Here is a 14,218-nt window from a genome sequence, read left to right on the forward strand (position 1 = left end):
TTCGCGCGGTCTCCTCAACTTGTCTCCATTTCCTCCTCTCCTCTTCATCCCCACCTCTCGTATTCCTCTGCTGCCCTCTTCCTCCCTCTGTCTCTTTCCATCTCCTCTTTCCTCTGTCCATCTTCTCCTCTCGCCTCTCTCTGTCCATTTCCGGCTCCCCATCTCTGCCCATCTCGTCCTGTCTGTGCCTGTCTCCCCATCGTTGTACCTTCTCTTTCTTCTCCACGTTATCACACTCATCGCAGCAGGAGGCTGGTGGCTTTTACCCTTACAGTATTTCTTTCCGAACTGTACCTAATATGTGACCAAATTTGGTTGAAATCGTTCCACAGGTTCAGGATGAGAGTTTTTCGCCGTGGCTTTGCTCACGTACGCACATGTCAAATATATTTCACACATATTTAACTTATTTCACGCGTATTTGTACGCACATTTCATCTATTTGTAAATTGAATTTCGCCCTGTATTTGCATTCTCGGGCAGCGAAACGTTCTGACGTCGTATGTCCTGAACTATGTATTGTACAACTGTCCAATGTTATACCTTTACAGGTACATGCAGTATACATGTGCCTTTTTTTATTTTATTTTTTTTTGAGTCTTCAGTCTCCTGAATGGTTTGATGCAGCCCACCACAAATTCCTTTCCTGTGCCAATCTCTTCATCTCAGAGAAGCTCTTACAACCTACATTCTCAGATTATTTGCGGGATGTATTCCAACCTCTGTCTTCCCCTACAGTTTTTAACCTCCACAGTTCCCTCTAGTACCAAGGAAGGTATTTTGTGATATCTTAACAGATGTTCTACCATTTAGTTCCTTCTTCTTATCAGTATTTCCCATATATTCCTCTCCTCACCAATTCTCTGAGGAACCTACTCATTCCTTACCTTATCAGTCCATTTAACTTTTAGCATTCTACTGTAGCACACATCTCAAACGCTTCGATTCTCTTATGTTGTGGCTTTTCCACAGTCCATGTTTTACTACCGTACAATATTGTGCTCCAAAAGTACATTCTCAGAAATTTCTTCCTCAAATTAAGGCCTATGTTTGGTACTAACAGACTTCTCTTGGCCAGCAATGCCTTCTTAGCCAATGCTAATCTGCTTTTTATGTCCTCCCTGCTCCGTCCTTCATGGTTTATTTTGCTGCTAGGTAGCAGAATTGCTTAACATCACCTACTTCGTGACCGTCAATACTGATGTTTAGTTTCTCGCTATTCTCATTTCTGCTACTTCTCATTACCTTCTTTGTGTTACATCGTTTTCAAACCGAGCACTTCGTTCATGGTTTTCCAGTCTTATTCCTTCCTGTTGGTTCTTGTACATATTGTATAATACCCGTCTTTTCCCAAAGCTTACCTATTTTTCTCGGAATTTCGAACATCTTACACCATTCAACACTGTCGAACGTTTTTTCAGACCCTATGGACGTGTCTTGATTTCTCGTTAACCTTGCTTCCATTATAAGCTGCAGCGTTAGAAGCGGCTCTCTGATGCCTTTCTCCTCCCTAAAGCCAAACTGATCGTCATTTAACACATCCTGTATTTTCTTTTCTGTTAGCCAGTATATTATCCTTGTCAGCATCTTGGATGCATGAGGTGTTAAGCTGATTTTGCGATAATTCTCGCAATTGTCTACTCTTGCGATCTTCGGAATTGTGTGGACGATGTTATGATGTTTCTCTGAAAGTCAGATGGTATATCGCCAGATTCATATATTCCACATATCAATATGAATAGTCGTTCTTTTGCCTTTTTCTCCATGATTTTAGAACTTCTGATGGAATCTTATCTATCCTTCTCTCTTATTCAATCTTAAGTCTTCCAAAGCTCTTCTAGCTTGTGATTATAATACTGGATTCCCCATCTCTTCTACATCAACTTCTGTTTCTTCTTCTATCACATCATCAGACAAGTTTTCGCTGTCACAGAGGCCTTCATTGTACTCTTTCCACCTATCAGCTCTCTCCTCTCCGCCGGCCGCGGTGGTCTCGCGGTTCTAGGCGCGCAGTCCGCAACCGCGCGACTGCTACGGTCGCAGGTCCGAATCCTGCCTCGGGCATGGATGTGTGTGATGTCCTTAGGTTTGTTAGGTTTAAGTAGTTCTAAGTTCTAGGGGACTGATGACCACAGCTGTTAAGTCCCATAGTGCTCAGAGCCATTTTTGAACTCTCCTCTCCATTTGACGGTCGAATTCCCATTGCACTCTTACGATTCCTACCCTTGCTTTTAATTCCATCGGAGGTTGTTTTGATTTTTTTGCATGCTGACAATCATTTCTTTTTCGATTACTTCACATGTTTCACGCAGCCATTTCGCCTTAGCTTCCCTGCACTTCTCATTTATTTCATTCCCAAGTTCAAAATGGTTCAAATGGCTCTAAGCACTATGGGACATTTTTTCTAACATCTGCGGTCATCAGTCTCCTAGAACTAGAACTACTTAAACCTAGCTAACCTAAGGGCATCGCACACATCCATGCCTGAGGCAGGATCAGAACTTGCGACTGTAGCAGCCGCGTGGTTTCGGACCTAGAAACGCTCGGCCACAGCGACCTGCCATTCCTAAGTGACTTGTGTTTTTTGTATTCCTGAACTTCCCTGAACAGTTTTGTACTACCTTCGTTCATCGACAAGTGAAGTTTTTCTTCTGTTACCCACGATTTCTTCACAGTTACCTAATTTGTACCTATGTTTTCCTTTCTTACTTCTGTGATTGCCATTTTTAGGGATATCCATTCCTCCTCAACTGTACTACCTAGTAAGCTATTCATTATCGCAGTATCTATAGTCTTCGAAAACTTCAAGTGCATCTCACGTTCCTTAGTTCTTCCGTATCCCACTTCTTTGCGCAATCATTCTTCCTGACTGGTCTCTTGAATTTCAGCCAACTTCATCACTATTAAATTGTGATCTGAGTCCATATGTGCTCCAGGGTACGTCTTACAATCCCGTAATCGATTTTTGGATCTCTTTCTGACCATGATGTAATGTAAGTGAAATCTTCCCGTATCTCCCGCCTTGTTTCCAACATACTTCCTCCCCTTGTGATTCTTGAAGAGAGTATTCTCTATTACTAGCTGAAATTTATTGCAGAACTCAATTAGGCTTTCACCTCTCTCATTCCCAGTATCACGCCCATTTTCTCCCGTAGGTTCTGGTGTCTCTGAAATGTATCATAAATAAGTTGATAGTAAAGAAATTAGTTCGGTTCAGGTCGAGACGCTGGGCGGGCCAGTTGTTACTGTCCGCAAACCATTGCCTCAAAATGATGCCTTATAAAAGACTGTTCTGTCATGTTGATACTACCATCGTCCCTAACTGTTCTTCAACTGTACGCGGAACACATTACAGTAAAATGTAGTCATAGCCTTTCACATTGAGCGTTTTCTTAAGTACAATAAAGGGACGACCTCGAAAAATACCCCATACCACAACATCACATACTCCGTACTTCACTTCAGGTATTACACATGATGGCAGGTAACGTTCTACAGGCATTTGCCAAACCCAAGTCCTTCTGTCGGATTGCCACAGGGAATAGCGTGATCCATCTCTCCAAATAAGTCTTGTCGAGTCATCCATTGTCCAGTGCGTCCGCTCTTCACATCGCCTCAACCATTACTTTGCATTGTCTACAGAAATGTATGGATTATGATGAGCCGCTCGACCATTGTACCCTATTGTTTTTAACTCCATATGCACAGTTGCTGTGCTAGCTTTAATTATGGTACCACTATGAAACCCTCAACTGATTCTTTCCGCTTATGTCATGCTCTGTGGTCTTTGTCCATCTATACTTGAGTCTTCCTGATCTTGATTTAGGTGTGGTTGTTCGCGTTTTCACTTCAGAATTAAATTACCAAGAGCCGGATTGGGTTAACATATGCGTGATGAATTTGTTACTCACATGACGACTGTTGTGGCGTAACAAGCTAGTTACGCCACACTGAGAAGGGAGCCGAAAGGCACGCGTACACACACGCCGACTGGCGTCAAGTCTGGAACAAGATACGTTATGACTGCTATAAAGAAAATACGTAGCTTTGGAATATACTTAACTTTACTCTTTGTTGGTTTACAAAGTTCTTCTTGAGACATTTATACGATAATTCTCAAACTAGGTAAGGCTAATGGCGCCTTGCTAGGTCATAGCCATGGACTTAGCAGAAGGCTATTCTAACTGTCTCTCGGCAAATGAGAGGAAGGCTTCGTCCGTATTGTCGCTAGCAATGTCGTCCGTACAACTGGGGCGAGTGCTCGTCCGTATCTCGAGACCTGCCTTGTGGTGGCGCTAGGTCTGCGATCACACAGTGGCGACACGCGGGTCCGACATGTACTAAATGGACCGCGGCCGATTTAAGCTACCACCTAGCAAGTGTGGTGTCTGGCGGTGACACCACAACGACCAATGACTAGCCCACTTTCTAAGTCACTAAGCTCTCCTTACCGACCCATTCTGCTACTCTACTGATAACACAATATACCACACCTCAGTTTGTCTCTTTCGTGATATCTAGTGGTCAATCCCGCATTATGTAAGGGTGTCCAGATACTTTTCATCAGATAATGTGAAATAAGGGTAGTTAAGAAGCCAGAGAAGTAGTAACATGTTACTAGAAGGAGACCTAAATACAAAAATTATAACGGGCGTTAAAAAAAAAAAAAAGCGCAAACCAATGACAGGAGGGTAATATCGTGGCGTGTATAACGAAGTGTGGTTCCGACCACAGCGTGGAAGTTCACAGCCCGTCGCAAGAGGGCACGCCGCGTGACTAAATAGAGCTAGCAGCACCATGCTTCAATCGCCCAACGCTGCCAGTCTCATTGTAAAGAGTGACATGAAGGCGTCGAAAGAAGAGCAAAGAGGTTTTCTTCGTTCTCTGACAGCGGAAGGAGTAGGAGAAACGGACATTCATCGACGAATGTCACAAATGTACGGCGAACACCGCATGCCCCATGCAAGAGTCAAGGCGTAGTACAAGCGCTTCAGGGAAGGACGGATGTTGTTAGCCGATGATGCACGGCCTGGAGCACCACACTGCATTACCGATGACATCGTCCAGTTGGTGGGTGCACTCATTACCCAGGACCGCCGAGTGACAAAGCCATAGCCGCCGTGGTTGGATTGAGTGTCGGAAGTGTTCACACCATCATGAAGGAACGACTGCACATGCGCAAAGTGTGTGCCCAATGGGTGCCCCACAGTCTTCAACCACACCAGAAGCATGTCGAATGGTCCACTGCCTTGCTCATCTGCAGCGACATGCTCGGGAAGGGAATGCGTTCTAGGCACGAGTGGTGGCTGGAGATGAGTCATGGCGTCATCATTTCGAACCAGAATCAAAACGACAAAGTCTCCAGTGGAAGTATCCGGGGTCACCACCACCACCATAAAAAAAGTTATCTACCCGAATACAGGAAAGGTTACGCTGACGTTCCTCTTTGACCACCTGGCCCCCTACTGATTCACTTCCTGCAGTACAGGACAACAGTGAATGGCCAGCGTTACTCGCAAACCTTGATCACCCTTAGCCAACGATGAAATCAGAACGACCAGGAAATCTCACCTATGGGCGTCACTCCTGCAGAAATTCAAAAGGGAGGTTCTCGGCCACCCTCCATACAGTCCGGACCTCTCTCCCTGTGATTACGCCATATTTGGTCCCCTCAAAAAGGCTCTGAGGGGCAAACGTTTCACCTCGGACGACGACGTCCAGCTGTACATGTGGAACTGGTTAACATCGCAGCCCTGGGAAATTTATGAGACAGCTATTCACCGCCTTGTGTCACAGTGGGACAAGTATCTCAACAGCCAGCAGGCTCAATACTTTTAACATACGGGTACTGGTATCTGTAACTATGCCTCCAGCTCATGTCTTTTAGAACGCCCCTTATAACTGAGAATGCTGGGTGGAGTTGTTAATTTAAGAAGAAGAACCTATAACAAGAGAGGTGATCGTGGTTGGTCAGATCAAACCAGTAGAAAGACTTTAAAAAATGTCTAAGGTGGAATAGTATTTCATTGTGGCTTGGTGTGCTGTTCACGATGAGTAGTTCAAATTGTTTCACTTCAGCATTCAACTTTTACTTCCAGTTACGGAGAAACGTTAAGATGGTTCAATGCTCATACAATATTTAGTATTTTGGGCTTCTATCGTCAGTTTCAAAAACATTCACGAGAAACTTTGCAAGTATTTCAAGAGGTCGTTGTGTGGGGAAGGAGATTGGAGGCTGGTCGTTATCACGCAAGCAAGTCAGAACAAATGACTCTGTTATATAGACTAGAAAACGCTTCGGACAGTAGTTAGCAGAGGCGAGCCATGTAATACCAGTTGTCCCTACAACTTTACTTAAACTTTAAGCCTGTCGTTGAATATAGCCCCCGAATAAGGGCTACTGAAAATGTTTGGACGCAAGTTTGCGTTGAGATAAGAAGTTTGATCAGGCGATCCGGAGCAAGACTCACTGATTTGAGCAGAAGTGCAGTAGTACATCGAAGAAAAGGAGATATATGGAGTTGGAATCTGGGCAAACAGCACCAAACTGCCGATGGAACTTCGCGTTCTGGGTCTCTGGTGGAGAACGCGTAATGAGCTCTCCCAGTACCTCCGAAAGGAAGACTAGGTTATATAGTGCTTCAGCTTCTCAGATAGTACATTCGAAATGCGTCTAGTTACGCTCATATCTTTCAGTTCGAGTTCCTCTATAGTCTTGACCATACTTGCTAGCGCTATGGCTGCTACACCGTTTTACGATGAAAATTACAACATCAGCTAACAACAGTTTGATGGAATCCCGGACAACTTCGAATATTTCTCGAAGAAAATAGATACCAACAGCCATATTTTTATTTAATAATTTTCTTTAGCCACCTGCTTCGGTGCTTCATTGTCTTGGCTGGCAGTTGTCGTTAAAAATGTAAAAGGTCCACGTCGACTGAAGTTTTTAGAAGTCTATGGAAACCAGTTGGATCAGTGGTCCAATAATAGCATAGGTCAAATAAAATTATTTAATAAAATTACGGCTGTTGATATTTGTTTTCTTCAAGCCTTCGACCTGCCGCAGTCCCATTTCATTACACATGATGTAATAACATAAACTCGAGTTTTTCTTATTGAGTGAGCTCGGATGTTGTTTTGTGTACCACCAAGTGCTGACCTGTCAACAGCCTCAGACAGTATCTTGACACTGTTATCTCTTAGCGAAAGATTGTAAGTTACCCCTTATTTGCAGATAAGAGTGCCTTTCACTTTATTTCCTGTTTTAGTATTTCACATGCGTAAAGTAAAATATGTACGGAGTAAGAAGCGAACGGTAGGTTCCCAAGCTGGCCAGCAGAGCCAAGGGGATGATGTGTCGATGGGGAAATCCCTCGTGACGTCAACAAAGAGATTCATAGGAAAAGTAAATTTCTTCTGACGCGAATCAAGTAACTGTTATTAACAAATATTGGTCAGCAAAAGTTACGTTTTGCCACCCAGACAGCAGGAGGAGTCATAAATACCATCTTTCAGTCATTTCACAATGCCAGGAAACGTTAATACGAGAGCTGTTCGGAAAGTAAGGAACGAAAGGTCGCAAAATGGAAACCACAGTGAAAATCAAAACCTATATATTTGCAACGGTTAGCTACACCTTCCAGCTACTTCTCTACACAGTCACCGCTCGGACTTAGACATCTGTCGTAGCGTTGTACCAGCTTTTCAATTCCCTCGTTATAGAAGACATCCATCAGTGCTTTTTGATACAATTTTCTACTCTGGACTGCAGCTCGTTGTCTGTGTTGCTCATTTTAGCAAAGATGAACCTCAGGGGTAGCCAATTACGGACTGTATTGTGGCTGATCAAACACTTCCCATCGAAAACGCTGCAGGAGCATCTTCATTGCCCCTGCAGACTGCGGACGAGAATTGTCGTGTACAACGAACTGCGTGACAGTTATGTTATGTGGATTGCATAGTTTCAGGCGAAACCTTTCGCCAGGCCCTCATACTTGGCGGGAGACGCTAATTTGTAGCCATCTTTACGTTCTCACTGTGAGCTCAGAACTGAAGAGAACGACATGATGCCATCGACGAGTGTAGTAGACACAGTGCCCAAAGCATCTATGCAAAGCTTCATCAGATTTTCACAGCATTTTCCATTTCGCGACCGATCGTTCCTTACTTTCCGAATAACCCATGTATTAATAAACAAATGAATAACTGTGGCATAACCAAAGATATATTATCTTATGCGAACTATACCGATTGTACGCTCAAGCCACAGACTGTGCACCATAGTCGGCAGGACTTCCGTTTTATTACGTAAAACATAGACGGTAGTATTGCAGAGTCCGACGGCGCTGCTACGACTCAACAAGGGGACATAAAACGAGAGCATCTCCACATAATAGGTAGGAAGAATTTCTACGCCGCAACTCACTAAGTCAGTTCAAGGACGGACTGGACTAATATCGTGAAACAGGTGGGAAAGTGTGGTCATTTATACTGTACGCCCTTTATACCACCATCTACGGACGTAGCGGCTAAACAGAGATATTTCTGGAGGTTTAGTATAAGTGGGGGGTTCTCGCAAGATCTATGAACAACGATTTTCCCCAGCAATCGCGAAGTAGTGTATATCGTTAGTGAATTCGGTTTATAAAATCTAAATGTAACATTTAGCATTTTCAACTCTGAACTTAGCTTCAGCTACGAGTGTTGTAGGACTTTTACTGTTTACGACGTACACAAAGTGTTTTAAACTTCTAGGGGTGGTAGACCACGTCATCGGGACAACTTTTGTTCACTGACGATGCTCGGCGACGCTAGACGTCATTCAAGACTTGGTATGTCCCTGGGAGAGACAGGGCGGAATCACTCTGCGGCATTCGTGTGCAATGTGTGATGACTATCATCCAGTCATCAGCTCTGCGTCAAAGGCGATACGCTTATCAAAACTGAATCTTTTCATTCGCTTCTAAAATATCTTTCTCCGCTTAGAGACACTCTTTCTCATGGTTTTCTTGTTGAAATCACTATATCACTTTACTGTAGTAGGTGTTATGCTGCACACCTGGTTAGTAGACACTGCTAGTTTGGTGGAATCTCGTGATCCATGATCCAGTGAATACTAGCGTCGCTGCGAATTTCAGTGAACATTTTGCCTCTAGCAGAAGTTGTTCGCATGACGTTATCTATCATCAATTGATGTTCGTCACAAAGACTGAAACTGTACAAATGATAGACAACTTCGGAATCTTTTTTAGACTGTTGGAGAATGATTCTGTTGTAAGTGGGGAAGCCGCAAAGAATATCGTTGCAATGAGATGGAAAACCAGCAGGGAATCGGGGGTTGATTCACGGATTGGTATATAACGCTGAATAACATTGAACTAAACACGTGAAAAAATTCACTACTGTTACATAGCGATCATTAATTGGAAACAGTCACAACTGTGTGGCGGGACTGAACAACCACATATGGGTGGTAAAAGGAAGATACCAGAATAAGATTCATTGGAAGACTCACCCTAGAAGGAGGCAATATATAAAATTTCATTCATACTTGGCGTCCTTACAGTGTAGGTTTAACAGAGGAGATAGGATTCTAAATAGCTCAGGGTATTTTGAGACGGGTCGCAGGTTCAGTGAGTGTGTGTCATAGATAATTATCCAACTACAGTGCCAGATCCTAAAAAGAGACATATTTTACATCACAGTTGTCAGGCAACTTGTTACTTTCTCTCACGTACATCTCGCGGAATGACCTTGATGGTAATATATAAGAATTTAGAGTTCATACCAGGCTTGCCGACAGTCATGTTCCTCCTGCACCGATTGTGAATGTAACGGGAAAGCGAGCAAATCATAGAATACCAAGTACCCACAGTCATACACGGTAAGATGGCTTGCAGAATATATACAGACGTCAGTGCAGATTTAAGGAAGTAACTACTTCTGAATATGGCTGTGAGATGTTATTCGGTAGCTCAGCGAGTATTTTTTGCGTAATTTGTGATACTGATGCTGGCTGCATGAAAGAATTTAGTCTTCTGCTCATATTCATTGATCATTTACACACTTTTATGCTACCCTTACAGATACAAGGAGTCGTGTGCCAGCACGAAATTAGATAATTCGCATTGACAGGTGCAAGTAGAACTTTTAGAACATCATACAGTTAAGAAAACAGTATTTTTGCTCTTAGATACAAGCTGAACACTTAGCACGGAAGTGTTTATAGCTTCTGCTGGGTGTTGTTTGCTTTGTGATTCTATATGCTGCAGCAGTATTTGGCACCAATATCGCATAAATGCCCTGTGGTGATTTTCGTCTGCGTTTTTTGAAGTTTGCTGTTGACTGAAAGTAAATCGTGGATCAACATTTTCTGTGATTAAATTTGTAATATATTATGAACGTAAGGTTGTATACAGCCTTGCTTGTAGCTTGTACGCCGTTTGTCCACTGTATACGGAGAGCCACTTTCCGCTCTATTTCGCAGGTGAAGACTATGCGCTGAGTCTTCGTTACATTATTTCATTCCACAATTATCTAAGTACAAGAAAGTAAGAGAAACGCGAAAATGCATATAGTTATAAATATAATACATAAATGTATAGAAAAGTGCAAAACAAAGTTCACTAAGCCATTACTAACGGCGCATAACAGGTTCCTCCATTGACCTTATTTATTTTAGGATTTACTCAACAAGAGCTTAAAGACTTCAGTCAGCGCCTAACAGAGACGGTATGAGGTAATAATATCTCAGTTTCAGAAAGAGCACAATCTCTTCTCTCGACTGCATTTCTGCAGTCGCTAGGTAATAAAGTGTGACTTTTGGTTTTCTTCTTCATATCACATCAATCTGACACAAAGTACGGATCTTTTGAACAATATGTGCATAAATATGAAGCTCAGTTACCGTTTAGGGAAGACGTTAAAATATTCACATTCATACTGCTTGAATACAGGGAGTTAACAATTGTCTTCACCGTTTGTACAGGGTGAGGCAAATATAAGTGGCCCGGAGAACAGAGTTCCAGGGTACAGAGAAACACAGTAGAGGAAAAGAAATAACAGTCCTAACCTAACTCTAGCAGATGCTGAAAGTGACCACCACTCATCTTTTGGCACTTTTGAGCCCCAGTTAGCAAGTTACTGGAGGCGGATCTAAGCTAAACTGCTGGAACTGCTGCAGTCTCATCCGAAATGTTCTACTGCAGTTCTTCCACACTACGAGGTTTGTTGTGATACACGACTTGAGGGCTTCCCATACAAAGTAATCGCACACTGAAAGTTCAGGTGACCTGAGTGGCCAGCTAGGGCAGCGACCTGCTATTAACTCTATCAGTTGTTAAGACCGTGTAAATGTGCTCCAAGGTTCGGCCAGCTGTATGGGCAGTTGCTCCATACTGTTGGAAATAACTGTAGATCTTTTCGTCTTCCGTTAATGCTGCCACAAATGGTTTCCAAATTTTGGCGATGTCACCCGCCGAAATCAGCGTCTGATGAAAGAAGATGGGTCCAATAATGCTGCGTGCAGACACTGAAAATCAATCCCCAACCCTCTAATCATGAAGTTTTCTGGAAGTTACGCGGATGCCCCGCTGTTCAGAACGTGTGGTTCTGTGAGTTGACAAAACTGCTCATGTGAAACCGGGCTTCATCAGACATAAATAACAGATCCATGTGCAAACCATCCATTGTTATCTCAGTGAACGGCCACTTTCAAAACTGGAGGCGCTGAGAAGCAGCAGATAGTTTTAATGCGTGAGCAACGGTAGGGGAATGCACGTTCGGGTACAGGTGGAGTATTCGACCGCGTGATCGACAAGATATGCCGGTCTCTTATGACAGGCGTCGGGTCGATTTGTAGGACTCTTAAGCATTTTCTGGTGAACTGCAGTCACATTTCCTGGTGTGTGGGTACTTTTCGGATTTTTTTTTTCCTTGTTCAAAACAGATCCTGTATGACGCCATTTTCGGACTGAGCGATGCATGGCTCTCTTTGCTGGCACTCTGACACCATTAAACTTCTCAGCAAGCAATTGATCACACCGTTATCCCGACTTTGTTGTCACGTAACTTTCCACAACGAACACCCGATGCTCCACTGAACCATCACTCGCTTTGCACTGCTCCACTCAGACTGACACAAAGCATGCACTACACTTTGAACCGGTGTGGATCACGTGGCAGGAGTACACGATGCGTGCGCGTCACACGGTGTAATTATATGTGTTACAGTCAAAACCCTTTTTTAGTTAGAACGCCTTCTTACTAGTTAAAACTAGTTTATGTTGAGCCACTTCGTCAAAACGCGTTTTGCCTAGTTAACCTAGTTTTAATTGACTTTCGCTTTTGACCAGCAGTAAATTCTAGTTGTAACTAAGGCTATCAGTATCAACTAGTCTCAACTAGTAAGAACGCGTTCTAACTAAACTAGACAGAACTAGTTTTTATTAAATTATTTAGGAGCAAATATTAAAATTAAGAGCAACTACGTGTTGATTGAAATAAAAAACAGCATTTTTGTATTGTGCAATGCAATATTTATTGATAATATTGATCATACATGTAAGTCATTAATATTAACTACAGCAATACAAAAATAACCATACACTGAAGAAACATTTTAAGGACATTACAGAGCCATATTAACAGTATTAGTTACGAAAGTGGAAACAATAAAAGAATATTAATTACTCATACATTTGACACAAGCTGCTACAGTCTTAATAAGAGAGAAATGTACCAAAAAATTTAACAATAAAATTTTGATTATTTGTTGCTGCAAGGCAAACTGTCGTGACATTTTGAGTTACAAATGTTTTTTTGTTTTCCTACAAAAGCATCTTTCTGAAATCATGCCTTCTTACACACACAGCGAACAAATCCTTGTCCTGATCCTAAGGCTCCTATCTTGGCAGCAATTCTTAATGATACCTTTGACTCTGGCACGTCTTCCAGCAGCAAGAATTTCTCTTTGGATACGTCGAATTCAGATCTGGAAGAGAACTTTTAATTAGCTTGTTTGAAAGGTGGTTAGGTACTTAGTACATATTATAAAATATATTACAGTGTAAGTATTAAAACTTAAAATATAAATTAATTACTTGAATAGTTAGCAGCATTTTCAGAGCATTAAATCAGTGAAGTAATGAATATGTTTGACATTTGTCCTTAATTATTGAAATCAATTCAGAAATACATACCTGCAATACAATTTGTCGGGTATCCCATATTTCGTTCCAATCTTGTGCAAGCCCTGTTCATCTTTCTGAAGAACAACTCCAGTAATATTGGGGAGAACTCCTTTTGCTCTGTCGATAACAGGAATCGGTGTAGTTAAAATGTCACTGACTTCTGCAGAGGCGGCGTGTATTGAATCTGAAGCCATCTTCATTCTTTTGGCCTGTTTCGTCAACAAACTGCTTACAAAGATATAAACTGTGATTTGTAATGTATATGTTACAGTCAAAACCCGTTTTTAGTTAGAACGCGTTCTTACTAGTTGAAACTAGTTAATACTGATAGCCTTAGTTACAACTTGAATTTACTGCTGGTCAAAAGCGAAAGTCAGTTAAAACTAGTTTAAACTAGGTAAAACGCGTTTTGACGAAGTGGCTCAGTAAAAACTAGTTTTAACTAGTAAGAGCGCGTTCTAACCAGAAACGGGTTTTGACTGTAACATATGCATACATTCATCTCTAATCGTATATATTCGTCCGGGCCACTTTTATTTGCCCCACCCTGTACATTCACAAGCACAGTAATCCATTTATTAATCCATTATTTATTAATCCATTAATGACATCCAGGAATGGATAACGTTTCAGCAGTGCTAAAAAGTTTTGCCGCTTGGGTTCGTGCATGTAACACATAATAAACTGCGAATTTACTGGTAACATACTAGATTACTGTGACGGATAAGTGGGGTTCAATTTGTCTAATTTAGAGGTGTGGTAATTTATCTGTGTCATTTCAGGGAATGCTAAAATGGTTCATTCGAGTAGAAACGATTTTAATAGGAGATAGACTGATCATAGTGAAACAAATGACTTATTTTTTTATGTGCGTGACAACCGGAGAGTAGCTGCACCATCCAGAAATCCCCAGTCATTAGGAGTCGCAGAAGCCAATGCACCATAGGTGCGCTTCTGTTCACGAGCATTCAGAGGACACATAGGTTAGCAGTGGTGTAAGAATTATCTGATTGGTCGCTCGAAGC

Source organism: Schistocerca americana, chromosome 8 (assembly GCF_021461395.2).
Source record: "Schistocerca americana isolate TAMUIC-IGC-003095 chromosome 8, iqSchAmer2.1, whole genome shotgun sequence".
NCBI lineage: Eukaryota > Metazoa > Arthropoda > Insecta > Orthoptera > Acrididae > Schistocerca > Schistocerca americana.